General features: G+C 43.0%; 1 protein-coding gene and 1 long non-coding RNA gene across 14 annotated transcripts in view; one reads left to right on the forward strand and one right to left on the reverse strand.

Moving 5' to 3' along the window:
• Positions 1-3351, reverse strand: part of LOC128342810 (uncharacterized) — a 91482-nt gene extending 88131 nt beyond the window's left edge. The window contains exon 1 of the long non-coding RNA XR_008315182.1: positions 3301-3351. This is a non-coding gene — a long non-coding RNA (uncharacterized LOC128342810). The remainder of the gene's footprint in view (positions 1-3300) is intronic.
• The window catches only part of GRIP2 (glutamate receptor interacting protein 2), a 656014-nt gene that overhangs the window by 418926 nt on the left and 219856 nt on the right, over positions 1-17232 (forward strand). The window lies entirely within an intron of this gene.

A 17232-nucleotide genomic window follows, 5' to 3' on the forward strand; every position in this document is an offset into this window, starting at 1 on the left:
GGTGAACTTACTACTGCCCCCCTCTCTTTATTTGTTCCTACTCCCATACCCTTTAATATAACCTTAAGCAAGTGATGTTTTTCTTGGCATGCAGTTAGTGATGGGAATGGCTTTGCTTGTCTAATTTCTGCATACTGTACCTGGCTACTTGAACACAGAAGCAAGACCAGGAAAAAAGCTGGCAACCTGTCAGGACGGCTGACTATTCAGTGACCTTTGTATATTTACAGAGTGAAAGTTATTGTTTGAGGGTCATCTCTCATACATTCAGTATAACAGCTGGGCTAAGAAACAACTCCAAATAAATGAGGTGGAATTTCTATGTACTGAAAATTCCTATAATGTCTTTAAAAGGATCTTCTTCATTTTCTGTTCTTGATCCTATCTGAATGATAATCAATCCATAATATTAATCGTGAACATGAGGGATTGCTCTTCTTTCTAGAGGTTAGCCATTATTATACCTGTCATGTGAATGTCCAAATACTGAAGTGTCTTGCATAATTTTTTCATCTTAAATATTGTAGCCTTTCTGCAAATTTGGTTTGTAGATAATTTTTTTTCCTTTCTTTCTAGTGGCAAATCTGATTTTCTCATAGAGATAAAGGGCAATGGCTCTGGGGAAACTACTGGTAGGAAGAACTTGGACAAAAATAGTGGTCTGACTTGGTTGAATGAATGAGACAAACCATTTTTCCTACATGGATAAAATGTGTTGGACTGTTCCAAAAATACTTACTTTCCCATGAGCACATACATTAGGGAGTCAAGTTGCAACTGCCATGCCTTGAGATAGCACAATAATTAGACTGGTTGACTAATATACCACCTTCTGCTTTCAGACCATATGTGCCTTTCATGTTAAAGAGAACCAGGCAGCTTGGTGGATAAAAAAAAGTTGTTGGCTTATACATCCATTTGTACTTGTTTGTCTCCATCTCCTAACCATGTGGCACTGAGTGGAAGAGTCTGGCAAGCCAATCTCCTGGAAGGAATGGTTTCATGCTCTAGCTGAATAACTAAGATGTATTGGGATGTAGCTAATTGTTCTCTGGGTATTCCTCCAAGATGGCATCGGTTTCACAACCTCCGGAAGTAGGAGAAAGGACTTTGTTCCCAGGCTCAAATGAAGAGGAACTGCGTTGCTGTGGGAATACTCATTTGAACAATAGCCAGATATAAAGGTTGTTCACATGACCTTCCAACGAGTGCGGTGCATTGAGGGATTTCCCCATGAGTTGGGTGCTCTAGCTACCCAGCTCTGTGTATGCTTGGGGTGTAAGCCCTTGCACCCTTTAACCCAGGTGAAAGCCCAGGGTAAATTCCTGGGCTACCCAGCGAGTCAGCACAGGGATCGGCCTCAGTCCCAACAGTTCACATGAGCAGCCCTACCCAGGTAGGGCTGCCCCAGCCTGGGTAAGGCTGCTCATGTGAACAGCCTCAATATGGTATAGGCAATTTGTGATCTTCCCTGTAGCTATGCTTTTAACAGCACTTGAACATTTTTATTTCCATACCATGGAAACGCTTAAACTTCAGCCTGCTGGTTTCTGTAGATTACTCTGCTGAAGGCACAAATGCAAGGCATGCTGAGTATTTCTATGGCCAGTAGGCAACTTGCACACTGCAGCTTGAACTTCAGGCCATCCTACTCTTTTGATTTCATTGAGGCAATTGTGAAGTCAACTTTTACAATTGCCCTGGGGCATCCATGCTTTTGGGGGGTGATATTCAGAATTGTCTCTAGTATGTGCTTGTAGAGTATGGAATTGTCCCAAGCAATTAATTTGGAGAAAGAATGATCTTGCTTTTTCAGTGAGGGAGAAGTCAGGCTTGGTGAGGCCAAATCTGTTGAATCCTTGTTGATATTTATCAAGTGGCATGGCTGTAGAATGAAACTTGCATCTTGGGTTCCCTAGCCCTTGCCAAAGCTCCTATAAGCACTCCATCAATTGACCTCAGAGGAAGAATGCTGGCAGATTTCTCCATAGAAAAACAAAATAACAATGTATAAACTATACTGCATGCTATGTGTGTCCAACATTTATTCCAAGGAGTTCAATGATGGTATAATCTCACAACAACCCTGTGAGGTAGATTAGATGAAAGTTATTTATTTATTTATTTATTTAGATTTATATGTCGCCCTACTCCCATAGGACTCAGGGAGGCTTACAAGCAATAACATACGAAGCAACACAGTTCTATAAAATACAACATACATAACATCATAACCACAACCCCATACAGTATTCATTACAAGACATAATAACTGTGGATTACCGGATCACTCTACGACCAGCTATCTCAGCGACCGAACAGCCGATGGAACATTTCCGTCTTGCATGCCTTACGGAAAGCCAACAAATCATGGAGAGCTCTGATATTATCCGGGAGACCGTTCCATAGAGCCGGGGCCACCACTGAGAAGACCCTGGCTCTCGTTGATTGCAGTTTAACATCCCTAGGGCCCGGGATCACCAAGGTATTACTTGTGGCCGATCTCAGGACCCGGCGAGGGACATATCGAACAAGTTAATATCTTAAACCTAACCCGGGACTCAACTGGCAACCAGTGCAGTTGAATGAGCAAAGGTGTCAGATGTGCTCGCCAAGGTGCCTTAGTAAGGACATTGGCCGCTGCATTCTGCACCAGTTGCAATCTCTGAGTTAGGCGCAATGGGAACCCCACATAAAGTGAGTTGCAATAATCTAACCTAGAAGTGACTGTCGCATGGATCACAGTGGCCAAATCCGGAGGGGGCAGATAAGGGGCTAGCCACCGTATTGGCATAACTGAAAGATGGTAAAGTTTGATTCCAGGAGGTTTTTCACACAAGGCTTTTAAAGCCCTTTAACGCACATCTCCTCTGGAATGGAGGTGCTGCATTCACATGTTGGCCAGATTTACCCTGAAGTCCCTGCAAGTTATTGGAGAGCAGTTCACATACAAGAAAAATAAAATAATAAAATAAAATAAAAGCACAACACATGCTTCACAGTTCTCACTCAGACCTTCTGGGTTGCAAAACAACTTGAACATAAGTGCATTTAAATGAATGAAAGAATGAATGAATAAATAAATATTTGTTCCAGAAGTTTTTGTAATTTTCTGACATGAAACAAGCCACTTATAGGCCTTAGATAGTTTTTGTTTTTAAAGCCAGCACATTTTTCAGTCTGTTTTTAAATTAAATATTCAGAGACTTCTCAGTCTCACCCCACCCCCCCATATCAAAGCCCTATGGCAAGCAGATCCCTATATACGGAGGTAACCACAAAAAGGAATTCACAGCCTACCTTGCAAAAGCTGTGCTGGATGCTCAGGCTGCTCTGCCAGCCTCCTTCCTGGCTTGCTGGGGCCTGCTGAGTTCAGGCTTCAGGGAGGCCTACTCAGAAGCCTCTCTGGAAGCCCCGCCCACCTGCCGATCAGCTGAGAGGCGGGGAGAGAAGAGCTCTGCAGTTTGCAGGCTGCTCCGATCCTAGGCCAGAGCTGGAGGCAAGTGGCTGAGGGGCCCTGGGGCTGGGCAGGTGGGCAATGGGGTGGGGGTGGCAGGAACTGGCGTGGCACCCCCACCTCAGTGGCGCCTAGGGCATGTGCCCTGCCTGCCCCCCCCCCAGTTCCGCCTATGCCCAGCATGCGTGGGCGGGCTCTAGAGCAGAGTATATACACCCAGCAGCAGTCTGAGAGACTGAGGTCGCTCTGGAGCGGCAAGATCTTGTGGGTGAGGGGGAGGTCCGGCCAATGGCAGCAGGGAGCAGGCAGTGTGGCGCCTGCCCAAGGAAGGCAGGAACGGAATATTAAAGAATTTTGCCTATCTGCATCTGGGAAGCTAGAATTTTGTGGGGAGCGGGGGCAGTCAGTGGCATTTTTGCGCACTCCCCCTTGGAGCGGCGCCTAGGGCACCTGCCCTACCTGCTCCCCCCCCCCATGGTTACGCCTCTGGTTAAGAGATCTGTGCTGTGTTCTTTCTACAAGTTGTCGTTACTGAAATTGTTAAGTTTGAGTTGAAGAAGTCCTGCCACATCATTATTAGCCTCGGAATATTTCTGTGTGTGGTACCCCAGACTGTGTGCAGCATTAGCATGTATGCATTAGGAAGTGCGGAAACAATGCAACATTGCTGAGGGCGGCAGGGTGGGGAGGGGAGGGGAGGGGAGCAGAGGAATAACTGTTCCTGGCCTGAAGGCACGATGGTGAGAAAGTGGCTCTTCTGGGTTAGACTACATAAGAATTTCTTGCAAACAGAACGGCTCTGCTGAATAAGTCATTCATCATTGGAGTCAATACTTTTTAAAATGCTGTACAATCTCTAAATGCACTGCAAAAGAACCCAAATAAGCTAATGAAGTATTTGAAATCTATAGAAAACCCATGCTAAACTATGAGGGGGTAAAATTTGAATGGATTTAATGGGCGTACTCTCGTTCTAAATTAAACCCCTTTACACAGGAGGAATTAGAGTAGCTATAATTTTGCAAAAACATTACTAAAAATACTTATATAGTGCTTTTCAACAGTTCTCAAAGCATTTTACATAAAAAATAAATAAGATGGGTCCCTGTCCCCAAAGGGTTTACAATCTAAAAGGAAATATAAGGTAGTCGCCAGCAACAGCCACTGGAGGGATGCTGTGCTGGGGTTGGATAGGGACAGTTGCTCTCCCCCTGTCAAATATAAGAGAATCACCACTGCAAAAAGTATCTCTCTGCTCAGTTAATGGGACCTCTGTACCTTAATCTGACATTGAAATAGGGCTTGGATGAATCTGGATAGAGATACTGCTCTTGTCTGAAGGGCATCAACATACCTCCCCTTTTGTGCCACAAACACACATCACTGTGAGTACCTTTGATCCCCGAACACCCACAGTCTACTGCAGTAGCTCCCAACCTGTGGGGCTCCAGATGTTGCTGAACTACAACTCCCATCGTCCCCATTATAGCTGCGGATGATGGGAGTTGTAGTTCAGCAACATCTGGAGGCTCTCAGGTTTGGGGCCACTGGTCTGTCGTATTCCATAGTACTGGCCTGTGGCTTCTTCCAGCCTGTTCAGATCTGTAATCTCTGGTGTCATCTGGGTGGGAAGAATTTCTCTGTCGGTTTCCAAATTTGTCCAAGGCAGTCCTATGGAAACTTGCATTTCTGATTAGGGCTGCACTGTAATTGGTATATGGCAGTGGTTCCCAACCTGGGGGCAGGGGCGTAGGGAGGCGCTGGCGGCTGCAGGACAAGCTCAACTGGTGGCCCCCTTCCCTCATGGTTGTGTGTGTGTGTGTGTGCTTGCATGCACAGTAGCATGTGCCAGCCACAACCCCTTCAACATATGCAGAGGGCATGGTCACCAGCAGCAAGACAAATGAACTGCTCATCTGCCTGCTGCATTGGGCACTTGGTCACATACTGTTGCGGTTGAGGAATTAGTTCTTTTGCACCCTGACTGAACTCAATGGTGCATGAATGAAACGCCCAGTGTAGCGCTGCCAGTATGGGGATGAATGAACCCACCCCCCATCGAAGGTATGGGAGAACTTATATTGTCTCTACATGCATGATTTTACACCTAACTTGAACGGCATGTGTCATTTTGCCGCCCATTCACAGCAGCTATGAATTATAATTGCTTTGATTCTAATTTATTTCGGAAGGTTTTACCAGACTGTCATGATCGCCTTTCCTGAGTTTGGGTAGATTCTTCTGGACTTCTCACAATGCATTTTGGTCTCCACTAGCCTGAATAATTTGGTGCTACCCATAAATTTGGCTGCCTCATTGCCCACCCCAAATTCCAAGTCATTTATGAACAAGTTAAAAAGTACTAGTCCCAATATAGATCCTTGGAGGACTCTACTTCTTACCTCTCTCCGTTGTGAAAACTGTCCATGTATTCCTACTCTCTGCTTTCACAGTTACTAATATATAAGAAGACCTGTCCTCTTATTTTCTGACTGCTAAGTTTATTCAAGATCACAGGGCTGTGTCTGGTTGTGTGTAGAAAGGTCTGTATTGAACTGCCCAAAGCCATTCCCCCACCTCCCTGGAAAACTTTTGTAGGAATTGAATTTGCTTCTAGGAGTTGAAGGCTTTAACAGCTGCAAGGTTCTTCAGAATAGGCTAAATGTGTCATGACATGGCACGCTACTCATTCATGCTACTGCTGGGCTGTTCCATAAGATGATCTGTGGCTCCTCTCTCACTCAGAGCAAAGGTATTTGTCATGGTGCATCAGCTTTAGGTTTTGTCTCTGTAAGTCTGTCGGAATATGTAGGGTAACACTTTTTCTCTGCATTGTCAAGAGCAATCACTTCTAGATAGGGGTTTGTTTCATGGGTATAACACAATCTCAGTGAAGGAGTGTAATCATATTGACTTACACTAGTTGCCTTGAAATTCTGGCTTCCTTTTTAAGTGTCAACATTTGAGAGCCAAAGTGGCGTGTTCTCTAGTGTTCTTCTAGCTGCTACACATAGTGAGCAATCGGTGCCAGCCTTGTTCAAGGTAGAAGCGAGCATGTGAATTCTAGCCAGATATCAAAAACAAACTTCCTAACATTCCCATCTGAAATGGGCCCATTGCTATGGTTGAGTGGCTATGACGGGTGAGGAGGTTTTTGGTGAGGCTGACCCAGAGGTGGTGATTGTGCTTTCAGTTCTGATAGGGAAACCCTACAAGCACAAGCCACCCTGAATGGCTCTTTAGATCTCCTGCCTTCTGAGAAACTGGTCAGTCCATATCAGTGGGGTGGGTTGTTTTTATTTGGAGACCACCACAAACTTCTGCATCTGGGTGGTTTACAACTCCTCTAATATATGGTGTTTAGAAACAGGTGGGCCATGGATTCTCCCCTCTTCCTGGCTTTCTTCTCTCTTGCTTCTTGAGACTGTGTGAGATGGCTTGGATCTCCTCCAAGACTTGGAGAGTGCTTTTTCCCCAAGGAAAGCACTCATTCCCCACACAGACCTCCCACTGTACCCCATGCTTTGTTCCAGCCACTGCCAGACGGTACAGGGCCTGACTTCTTATAAAAGGAGCGCCACCACACCAGAAGCATGTGGTACTGCATGGAGATGGCCAAGCTACAAGTAGCCACCTCTGAGTGGCACAGGGACAATGGTGGACAATTTGGAGCAAAGTATGGGCCTATTCTGCTCTTGTAAAATCTTCATTACTTGAGGTGGTAAAGCAGGGGTTCCCAACCTCTGTGGCACTCCAGATGTTGCTTAACTATAACTTCCATCATCTCCAGGCACAATAAATTGCAGCTGGGGATGAAGGGAGTTATAATCCAGCAACATCTCGAGTCCCACATGCTGGGAACCCCAGTGGTAAAGCAAAAGAGTTTGAAAATCCTCTCAGAAGCTCTAGACAGTAGGGTAATATGTGCTGGAGTCCAGGGGCAAATTAGGCTTTGAAGCCTTCAAAGGCCCTCGCAGGGGAACCAGGATGGTTGCTTATGATACAGTGGAGCTGGGAGGAGCAATACCACACAGCTGGAATCCTCCCATTCCATTAACATTTTCCATCTCTCATGGTGACTTTCCCTAATTTGGGTTGCTATCAGTGTTCATATGCAGGGAGAGAGAACAATTGGTGCCTTTTTGTTTTGAGAAAAAACATTGCTTCTGGCTTGTTTTGTGAAAATTATACAAAGTGGCTATGGTTAGTGGAGAAAAAAGGAAGTCCAAAATCTGTTCAGAATAAAGTTATGCCTTGTGGGTGAGACAGGCTCCCTGGGCCAGCAAAAGAAGATAGGCAAAAAAAGAAAAGAAAAAAAAGTTGTATTAAATCTTTAGTGGGTTGGGCTAGCTTAATCTTCTCCTTTTTTCTGGCAAAATTAATTAGAAAGAAGGCTCCATTTGTCAACATGTATTGAGTCTGACAGGCCTCTGACAGTGCTAATTTACGGAGCTATTTTACTTTACATATGAAGGGTCTTGGCAGCTATTTGAAAGAGAGGGATCAAATATTGCAGACATGGCTTGGACATCATTTGAGAGAGGAGTCTAAAACAAAATAAAATTTATATCTAGAAGGTGCCCATGCTATTGTGCTCAATAGCAATAATTAGGGAAGAGCTAACTGTTCACTCTTCACATTCTGGAAATCAAATTGTAAAAGGCTAGAAAAGCACATAGGGTAGATTCAGAAGTAATGAGAACTACAGTTTGTTCTGTGGTTGGTTTTACTGTCAGAACCTGACAAACTGCAGTTTTTCTGGCAGTACAACCAAGATTGGTAGCTAAGCTTTGAAGCCAGTTTGTTCTAACTGTGATCGGTTGTGACATCTGAACTCACCGAGATGTTTGATGGATCTTGGCTAGGGCTGTCCTTAGGGCACGACAAGCAGGGCGACCACCCCGGATTCTGCTCTTCTAACCCCCATTAGAATTAACTGGAAGGGGGCCCCACACTGGTTGATTTGCCCCAGGCCCTGCCAAGGCTCTCTAAGGACAGCCCTGACTTGGCACAAGGTGCTTGTTGTGGTGGACTTTCCATTCTCTTTAGCTTTCAATGCAGGCTTGTAACCAGTCTTCCTTGAAAAGTGGGACTCCAAATGAGTCAGTGACTTCTTATATCCAGTGAACTTCTATAATCCTCTAATCAAGCTCAAGTATATATATTTCATGTATGCATTGTTAGTATAAGAGAAATAATTGTTCTTATTCTGCTTTACATCTTATTTTGGAAGCTTTTGCCTCATAATAATAGTTGCCTCAATACACGCAACCTTGCAGAAAAAGAATATATTTAGGCAGGCTATATGAAGGCTAAGTCTAAAGGGAAACTAATTAGAAACATTTGGAATTAAATGACTGATATATTTTTGTTTCCTAAAAGTTAAGGATGTGAATAGTGCTCAGTGAATAACGGGTATAAGCTGTAAAGTCACTTATTAGGAATATGAAAGCTATTGCTTATTCTTCAGTGTTAATCTTATATTTCACACTGATACTAAAACAAAAATAAAAATCGGACTTAAATCACAGTCCAGCCAACATCAAAGCACTTACAGGTCTCATTGCTTTCAATAGGAGAATAGTGCAGCTGAGCTGAGTATATGCTTAACCTCCCCACTGGAAAGCAATGAGCCGTTTTTTATTCGTTTCTGAGCAGATTTTCCTGCCCTGCAACAACCCAGAAAAAAGCCTTCTGTTCCTCTGTGTGTGCATCCTGAGGGGTAGTGAGAGCCAATAGGACAAGTGGCACACATCCGGGGTGTGTCCTGCCTGGCACATGGACACATGCCAATCTCCCCATTCTGATTGGAGTTCTCCCCGCCCCCCGCCACCGCCCGCTTGACTAAGGGAGCAGCACAGTTTCCAGCCATGAACAGGAAGACAAGGTGCTGCTACCTGCTGTGCCTGCCTACAGCAAGGCTCTACACCAGTGCTGGGGATGGCTGTCTGGTTTTATACATGTCTGCATGCCGGGGAGGTTTATGTTTGAAGTGATCTTGGGAAAATCCCCTTAAGCACTATGAAAGTGAACCTGACAAGTACATGCTGCAGCATGTGTTTAGAGGCCATTCAGATGAACAGCCCCCCCCCACACACACACACAATCAAGGGACCTGTTGGGATCCCTGTGGAGGTTGTCCTGTCTGGCGCGCACTTAGTGCCCCCCCCTTTCTTCACATGTGTTGTGGTTGGTATCATTTGAACTGACCCATTGTTAGCTGCTTCAAAGAGGTTAGGAGTAACTGAAGTGGAATTGAAGTTACCTGGACCTAGCCCCCTTTAAACACTAGACTGTGCTTACTGGGAAAAATAAACTCTTAAGTTGTGTGTGGTGCGGTGGGGAGGATCTTATGTGGGTCAAGGGGATAGAATTTAGAACATTAACACTTATTAAGCTTGAAAATGCCCGGTTATAATCCCTCCCCCCCCCCCAATTCTTTAAATGGAAATTATTGTGCCATGACTTGTAGAAGACTCTTTTTTAAAAAAAAGTTAAATGGGGTGAGTCACAACTCCAGGGATGTGTGGGGTTCCACATGTGCTGAATTCCTCCAGTCTTAGCTTCGGTTTCACAGCTGACTTCTCTTAGCTAGAGTTCCTCAGTATTCATGAAAATCAGTTTCTGTCTCTGTGGTTGAAAACTAGGAATAATCTGCTATGCAGTATCGGTCTTGGCCAATTTGGAATTCTCAGAGGTGCTTCCTATCTTGGATAATAGAGCAGATACAAATGGTCTACTATATAATTGTGCACTGAGATTAATAATAAGACATAACTGGAGCCAGAATGCACACAGTTCAACCCAACCTCCTGGCTAATGCTTGGCTTGGAAAGTTAAGTAATTCCTTGGAGAAAGCTGGCTACCCGATTAAACTTGTAGGTGCCTCCTAAGTGCCACACAGGCCTGGCTTTTCCTCTCTCATGTGTGTGCACGCGCGTACACACACACACACACACACACACACACACACACACACACCCTAAGCAATTAATTCAGCTGCTCGGAACTGGCGTTTCCCTTCTGTGCTAATGAATATTATTCATGCAGTTCTGCTCAGCAGTGTGTGGCCCTTACTCACACAATAGATGTCTTTAGAGCAGGACTGTACAACTTTGGCCCTCTTGCTGCTTTTTGACTACAACTCCCATCATTCCCAGCCTCAGTGGCCAGTGTTCAGGGAATATGGCAATTATAGTCCAACATCTGCAGTCAGACGAAGGTTGTGCAGGCCTGCTTTATTGCAAGGGTTCCCAGCCTTGGATCCCCAGATCTTATTGAACTACAGTTCCCATTATCTTCAGTCACAATGGCCATTGAAGATTATGGGAGTTGTAGTCCAATAACATCTGAGGACTCGAGGTTGGGAACCCCAGTTTACTCTATCTGGTGCCTTTTACAACATATAATGAAAACAACTGGGAATTTAAGAGACGTCTTTGCACAAAGGAATAAATCCAGGATGGGGAAGTCTTCTGCCTTTTACAAGGGCATGGATGTTGGGAAGGGGAGTATAATGTCTGTGAGGATTGCTTTTCCTTGAAGTTGTATGGGGAGGAAAGGTAGCTAACCAGAAAGCACGGAGGGAAAGGAATTTGTTTCCTGGGGTTCCTGATCAAAGCCATGTCTAGGATTTTGGATTTAGCTAGTTTGCCTTGACAAATTTGGCCCATATGTGAATGCCTCTTTTTCTGCAGTTCTTGTTTGGTCCTGATTACCAAAGCAGAGCCTGCGTGTTTGTTTTGATTCCTAATTATTCCTTTCACTTGGTTTTCCTTCTTTAAAAAGATATTTCAACTTAACAATTTGCCAGTTGACCTGCTCGAACTGATGAGATGGTTGTTCAGCTAAAATTCTTTTTTTTACCTCATCTTGTGTGTATAATGTGTACCCAAAGGCTGTTTGACGCCCTTCCCCTCTTCAGTGGTTCCTCTTTCTTTACCAAAGCTAAATGATACTGCAGTGTGTGTGGGTTTAAAAGCTAGAATAAACCTAATCCCCAGTATAATAGCATTAGCGATTTTTAGTGAGTACTCTGAAGGCCAATTTTCTTTCATCTGAAGGCATATACTGCTCCCTAGTGGTTCATGTGGTACTGCAATTGAAGGAAAATTCAGGAAAAATCTCAAATCCTGTTTTATTTCATAGGATATTGGATTGGAGTGCTTTGTAATGCTCTCTCTTGCCCCTCCTTTTAGGCCAGGAATGTCAATACATAAAGTGTAAAGGCTTTCTTCATTCACTGTCCTGAAGGTAGGTAAAGAAATGGCTGTTCTGTCCTTCTGTATAACTAGATGGTATTAATATGAAATTGGATGTTTGTTCAAAGAAGTCCAAGTCATTTTCCTTTAAATCCAAGAAATTTCCAACCATGAGACAGAATACTTCGTTCAAAGGAGAATAAAGAAATAAGTGTACAAGTGAGATAAATATGCTACTTGTAGCTTCTTATTCTACTGAGTTGCTTCGTAATGTCCTCTCTGAGGACATTGTGATTAGTATATTTTCCTCCTTCTGGGGGGAAGTTCTATGAACCATGTAGTGGCTCATAATCCTTCCCTCAAATGTAAATGAACATTATGCCCCCCCCCACCAAAGTAGTTCTTCCCCAACTTGGATTTTAATCCAAACTGGAGAAGAAGCGAAGTCCTTCCTTAAGTTTGGTTTTTGCCTCACCAGTCTGGAGGATCAGACCTTATCATGCATCGAATGACAACATTGGAGCCAACAGGGTGTGACTGGGTTTTGAATTTATACCGCCTGAAACGCATGTCTCTGGGCGGTTTACAACAGAACAATAAAAACAACCAATAAAAAGATTAAAACATTTCAACAATTAAAATTTAAAACATTAAAACTATTAAAAACACAATTAAAACAATATCTATTTAAAAGCCTGGGTGAACAAATGTGTATTGACTGCCATTTTAAAAGCCTGTCAGAGATGGGGAGGCTCTTATTTCAGCAGGGAGCATGTTCCAAAGCATTGGGGCAGTAGAGGAGAAGGCATGTCCCAGAGTAGCCACCAGACGAGCCGGTGGCAACTGCAGACGAACCTCTGCAGATGATCTCAATGGGCGGTACGGTTCATAGCAAAGAAGATGTTCTCTTAAATATTAACAGAGCTATTATCTAATTTCAGAGGAAAATAGTTTAGTTCCCTGTGCCTGACCGGGGAATTCACCCCATCACTACTCCCAACTAATATGAAACTGATACGTTCAGGAAGAGGGCCCATGTAATGCTGACTCTTCTTGTGTAAACTAATAAGATTCCAGATCCAAGGGACAATTGAGCCATTGTGAAATCGATCCCTATTACAAGCATCAAATCCTTCAGAGTGAACTATTTGCCGTTCTCTTGTTCAGATGAAATATCGGCAATTTGGGCTCAGTCTGAAGCATTTCAGTTAATTGTACTAACTATTACATGGTATATTACAGCAAAAGTACAGGAGTGGGGAAGCTCTCATTATTCTGAAACTGCCATTCACTGTTCACTCCAGTTTCAGATTGACTTTTGCACATTCACTCATAACAGGAAACCAAAGTTAAACGGGGCAAAGGTTGGATTTCTTGTATGTCCGAATGCATGGAACCTCCGTCCAGTTCAAAAAGTATCCAGAGGTTTCCCTCCCCAAACTCCAATTTGAACCTTCAGGTTGATGTAAGTTTTGCTGCTCCTACCTGAGGTTGCATGTGGCAGAATTACATCCAAATGCTGAACTGGAGGCGGCCAAGGAAAGAAGCTCCTCCTTCTCTGTGTGTTCCGATTGGCTGCCTCAGCTGTCATTCATGTGATGGAGGAAGCCTGGCAATTAGTTCCCCCACAGCCAGTTCCCCCTCCTCTCTACAGTCTCCCTGACTGCAGTTCAGGTCCTGGCCATTACATCTGAATGTGGACAGGTTAGAGTGTGGGGTGGGGAGGGGAACCACAGGTCCATTAGACCCTCAATTCAGTAATATGTGCAAATGCAGCCGTTGTCATATAAGCAAATGTGGAACTGCAGTTATTTATGGGGTTGGGGTATTTTTAAAGCAAGTTTTTATATTTCTCATGAAACTTTTTACAGTCATCCTGAAACATAAATTGTGGTGGCAGACTCTTCTAACTATAGTATTTGCTTATTACAGTTAGAACGGCTGAATCAGACCTACTGAGCAAAAGATGTTGCATCCAATTCTTGCTTACCTTTATCTGAGACTCTGCATTCTGGGGTTATGTATTGGGCCAGAGTGATAAAGCTTTTGATAGTCTCTCACTGGAATTCAGACTCCTTCTCACTTTTGGGTTAGTAACAATGCTCTGTTTTCACTGTTCTAAAATACCCTTTTGTTCACAAGAGGGCAGAGTTGCCCTACAGCTTCTTCAAGTTCCTGGATTTCCAGGAACCTGCCAGCTGCTAACAGGAGCCTCATTTAGGATTAAGGTTGCCATTTCCAGGTCGTGCCTGGATTTTAAGCAAGTTGCCCAGCAACCAGGTAGCCCACTAGCTTGCCTGGATTCCCAGCTTGCTTGCTTTTTAGCTAAGCTCTAGCCCTTGTAGAAGCAGAGTTATGGAGCAAAATGTGCAGTCAATATTCTGTTCAACCGCGAGTAAGGTAGGTAAAGCACAGGAGGCTGGCTGGAAGAGGTTCACAATATGTAATCCCCTGAGGCATGTTGCCTTTGTTTTTTGTCAGCAGGGAATCTCTATAGGGCAGTTGAGAGGTTAGGATACCTTGATTGTAAATCACTGTCTACCTGTATGTAATGTTCAAGGTTTGAGGCTTTCTAGTGCAATCCATTCTATAAAAGCTCATTGTGGGGTTTTGTTGTTGTTGTTCTATTGCAGTTATTAATATCTCAAACTTTGTGTAGTCTTCATTTTCTAGAGATATTTTATTTTTTGTGATTAGCCTACTTTCCAGTAGGCTTATGAGATCACCCAGCATTCAGTGTGTGTGTGTGTGTCCCCATTAAATTTACAATGCCTGGACCAGTATGGACCAAACTGGGTACAGTTGTACGGACACTTCAGTGGTGTAGCTTATTATGATGTCATCCACCCCAATCCAAGATGGCAGATGTGTAAACATTTGAGGGACAAGTGGGCTAACCTGTAGATCATCAAACCAGTTTAAACTAATTTTGGTACAGCTGTAGTGAGTGACACACAGGGACACCTCAATGGTGTAGTTTGTGATGTCACCCACCCCAATCCAAGATGGTGAACGTGTGAATATTTGAGGCACAAGTAGGAACTGATTTGGACCAAATTGGGTACAGTTGTAGGGACACTTTAATGGCATAGCTTGTGGTGATGTCATCTACCCCAATTCAAGATGGCAGATACATGAACCTTTGGGAGCAAGTGGGCTAACTTGTGAATTGCCTGATTTGGACCAAATTTTGTCCAGTTGTAGGGATAGTGAAAGGAAAGTAGGCAGATTAGTTCTTACTAGAACAACTGGTTTAATTTTGCTTTAAGCCACCATTAATTCTCCTTGTCCCCTGCTCTTTTCCAGCCTATAGTCATTTTTTGTATTACATTTTCTGTACTTATCTCAGGATGTAAATGGTGACCATGACAAGATTTAAGCATGAAGGCCATAATCCCTTGTGCCGGTTTTATAGGGTCAATCATAGAATTTAGTGGTGATAAAAATGCACTCAGCACTGCTCCTCAGCCTGAGCTTTAATTTGGTATATCACCTTCACTAATATATAGCATATTTAAATTGGCATATTTAAACCAATAAATAGCATATTTATTCATCAATAAATAGCATATACAGCTATTGGAAAATGGAGTTGGGTGGTAGTCTGCAGTTGGTGAGGAATCCATGACAGCACTACATGCAGCTAATTGGACAAGGTTAAAAACTGAATTTGTATATTAGAAAGTGTTGGGATATAAAGTCTAGGTGTTTAATGCTCGGATAAGTTATCAGGTAAAGAGATCCCCTCCAGCTATTGTTGGTAGATATCCAGAGCAAATAGAAGTCAACTGGACAGTGCATCAGTTAATTTGCATATCATGCAAATTCGTTTGCCCAGATTTGGAGAGTTTAAATATGGAAACCCTATTTAGGATGTGCAGAAAAGAACTTGCAGGAGTTTATGTATCCTTTGTGGTGGGGGAGGGGAATGATTGTCTTGCTCAGTTAACTATATCCATTGTTACTGGATTAAAAATTAAACATATGATTTTAAAAATCAGGTTTCTGACTGCAGCTATTGGTGGGTCTTCAAGTAGCAGCAGGCTCGATGTAAATGATCACCATGAAAATGGCCATCAGGATGAAAATGGCAGCAGATACTCTAACATGTATTTGCATAGTCAAATATAAATTTTGCAGGGTTGTTTTTCATAGGAAGGTGCTGAAAGGCATCATCTCATACTGCATGGGAGAAGGCAATGGTGAGTCACTCCTTTATTCTACCAAGAAAACCACAGGGCTCTGTGGTTGCCAGGAGTGGACAATGACTCGACGGCACAACCTTTCCTTTCCTATTTTTGGGTGTGGGAGGTGGGGACGACACCAACAAAGGTTTATCGGAAGCAAATATGGAATGAGTCTTCATACGATGAGCAGTTGTCTCTTTCAAGCCTCTTTAGCTCTCAAAAAAAAAAAAGATTTTCTGTCTTGAGCCTTGGATGCACTGGAGTGTTGCATCTAAGCAATGAAGCCCTTCCTCAGTTAGTGTGTTATTACATCACTTGGACTCCTTCCAGACATCCTTAGAATACAACAGCAGGCCTTCTGTCTTTCCTGATAGACTAGCTAGCCTGCTCCAGAGCTTGATTATGGGCCACGGGCAGCTGTTTATCCACTGGCAATATGTATTTGACTATGGGCATGTGTGCATGCATAAAATGTAGAATTTAATCTGAATAGTCTTCCACTAAGATTTAATGCAATAACAAAGTATGCAGTCTAAACAAATTCAAGACAAACAAGGGAAACCTAGTAAAATCAAGTATGTGCAAATGGAAATGAAAGACTTATCTTAAAAGACTGAAACTAGCTACATCTCAACAGGAAGAACTTCCCAAAGAAAAGGGGGCATCCCAAGGCATTCACTCAAATGAGACTTGAGATGGAATGCCCCAGCTTAGAAAGCAGATAAAAGACTCTGGAGGAGAACAAAAAGAGCACGCAGGAGAGATGAGGGAGCCATGGAATGTATATGCCTAAAATTAATAACATGAAAACAAATACGATGAATATTTATATACCGCTTTTCAACTGAAGTTCTCAAGGTGGTTTCTATAAATAAAATGACTATTTATAATAATTTTTAAAAAGAACACTAGAACGGAATATAAAAGGAATATTAACCAATGAAAAGAGACAAGTATGGTCAAATTTTACATGCTAAATAAAGAAGACAGAAATAAGAGGTATTGAATAAGGACAAACCAGCAAGCAAAGAATTGCAATAGTCCAACAGAGATAAAAATCAAAGAACTAACTACAGAATGAGCAGTGTCAATGGAAAAAGAATGAACTTTTAAATTAAAAAGCTGAAAGAACGGATCTTAGCAGTGATAGAAATATTAGATGGAAAAAGAATGGGAAGTGCTAAAAAGCTACCCAAATTTCTAGCGGTAGAGGAAGAAATGGAAATATCAGTAACAAATAATAGAACAGGGAAACAAAAATGGAGCGGGAGGAAAAATATGCTTACAGCTAAACTAAGCTTGAAAATAAGTAGATAAGCAGAAATATTAGGAAAAGGGCAAGAGGCAGAAACTGGGATGGGAGGGGGATGGAATGTCATCAGCATAG

Source organism: Hemicordylus capensis, chromosome 2 (assembly GCF_027244095.1).
Source record: "Hemicordylus capensis ecotype Gifberg chromosome 2, rHemCap1.1.pri, whole genome shotgun sequence".
NCBI classification, from domain to species: domain Eukaryota; kingdom Metazoa; phylum Chordata; class Lepidosauria; order Squamata; family Cordylidae; genus Hemicordylus; species Hemicordylus capensis.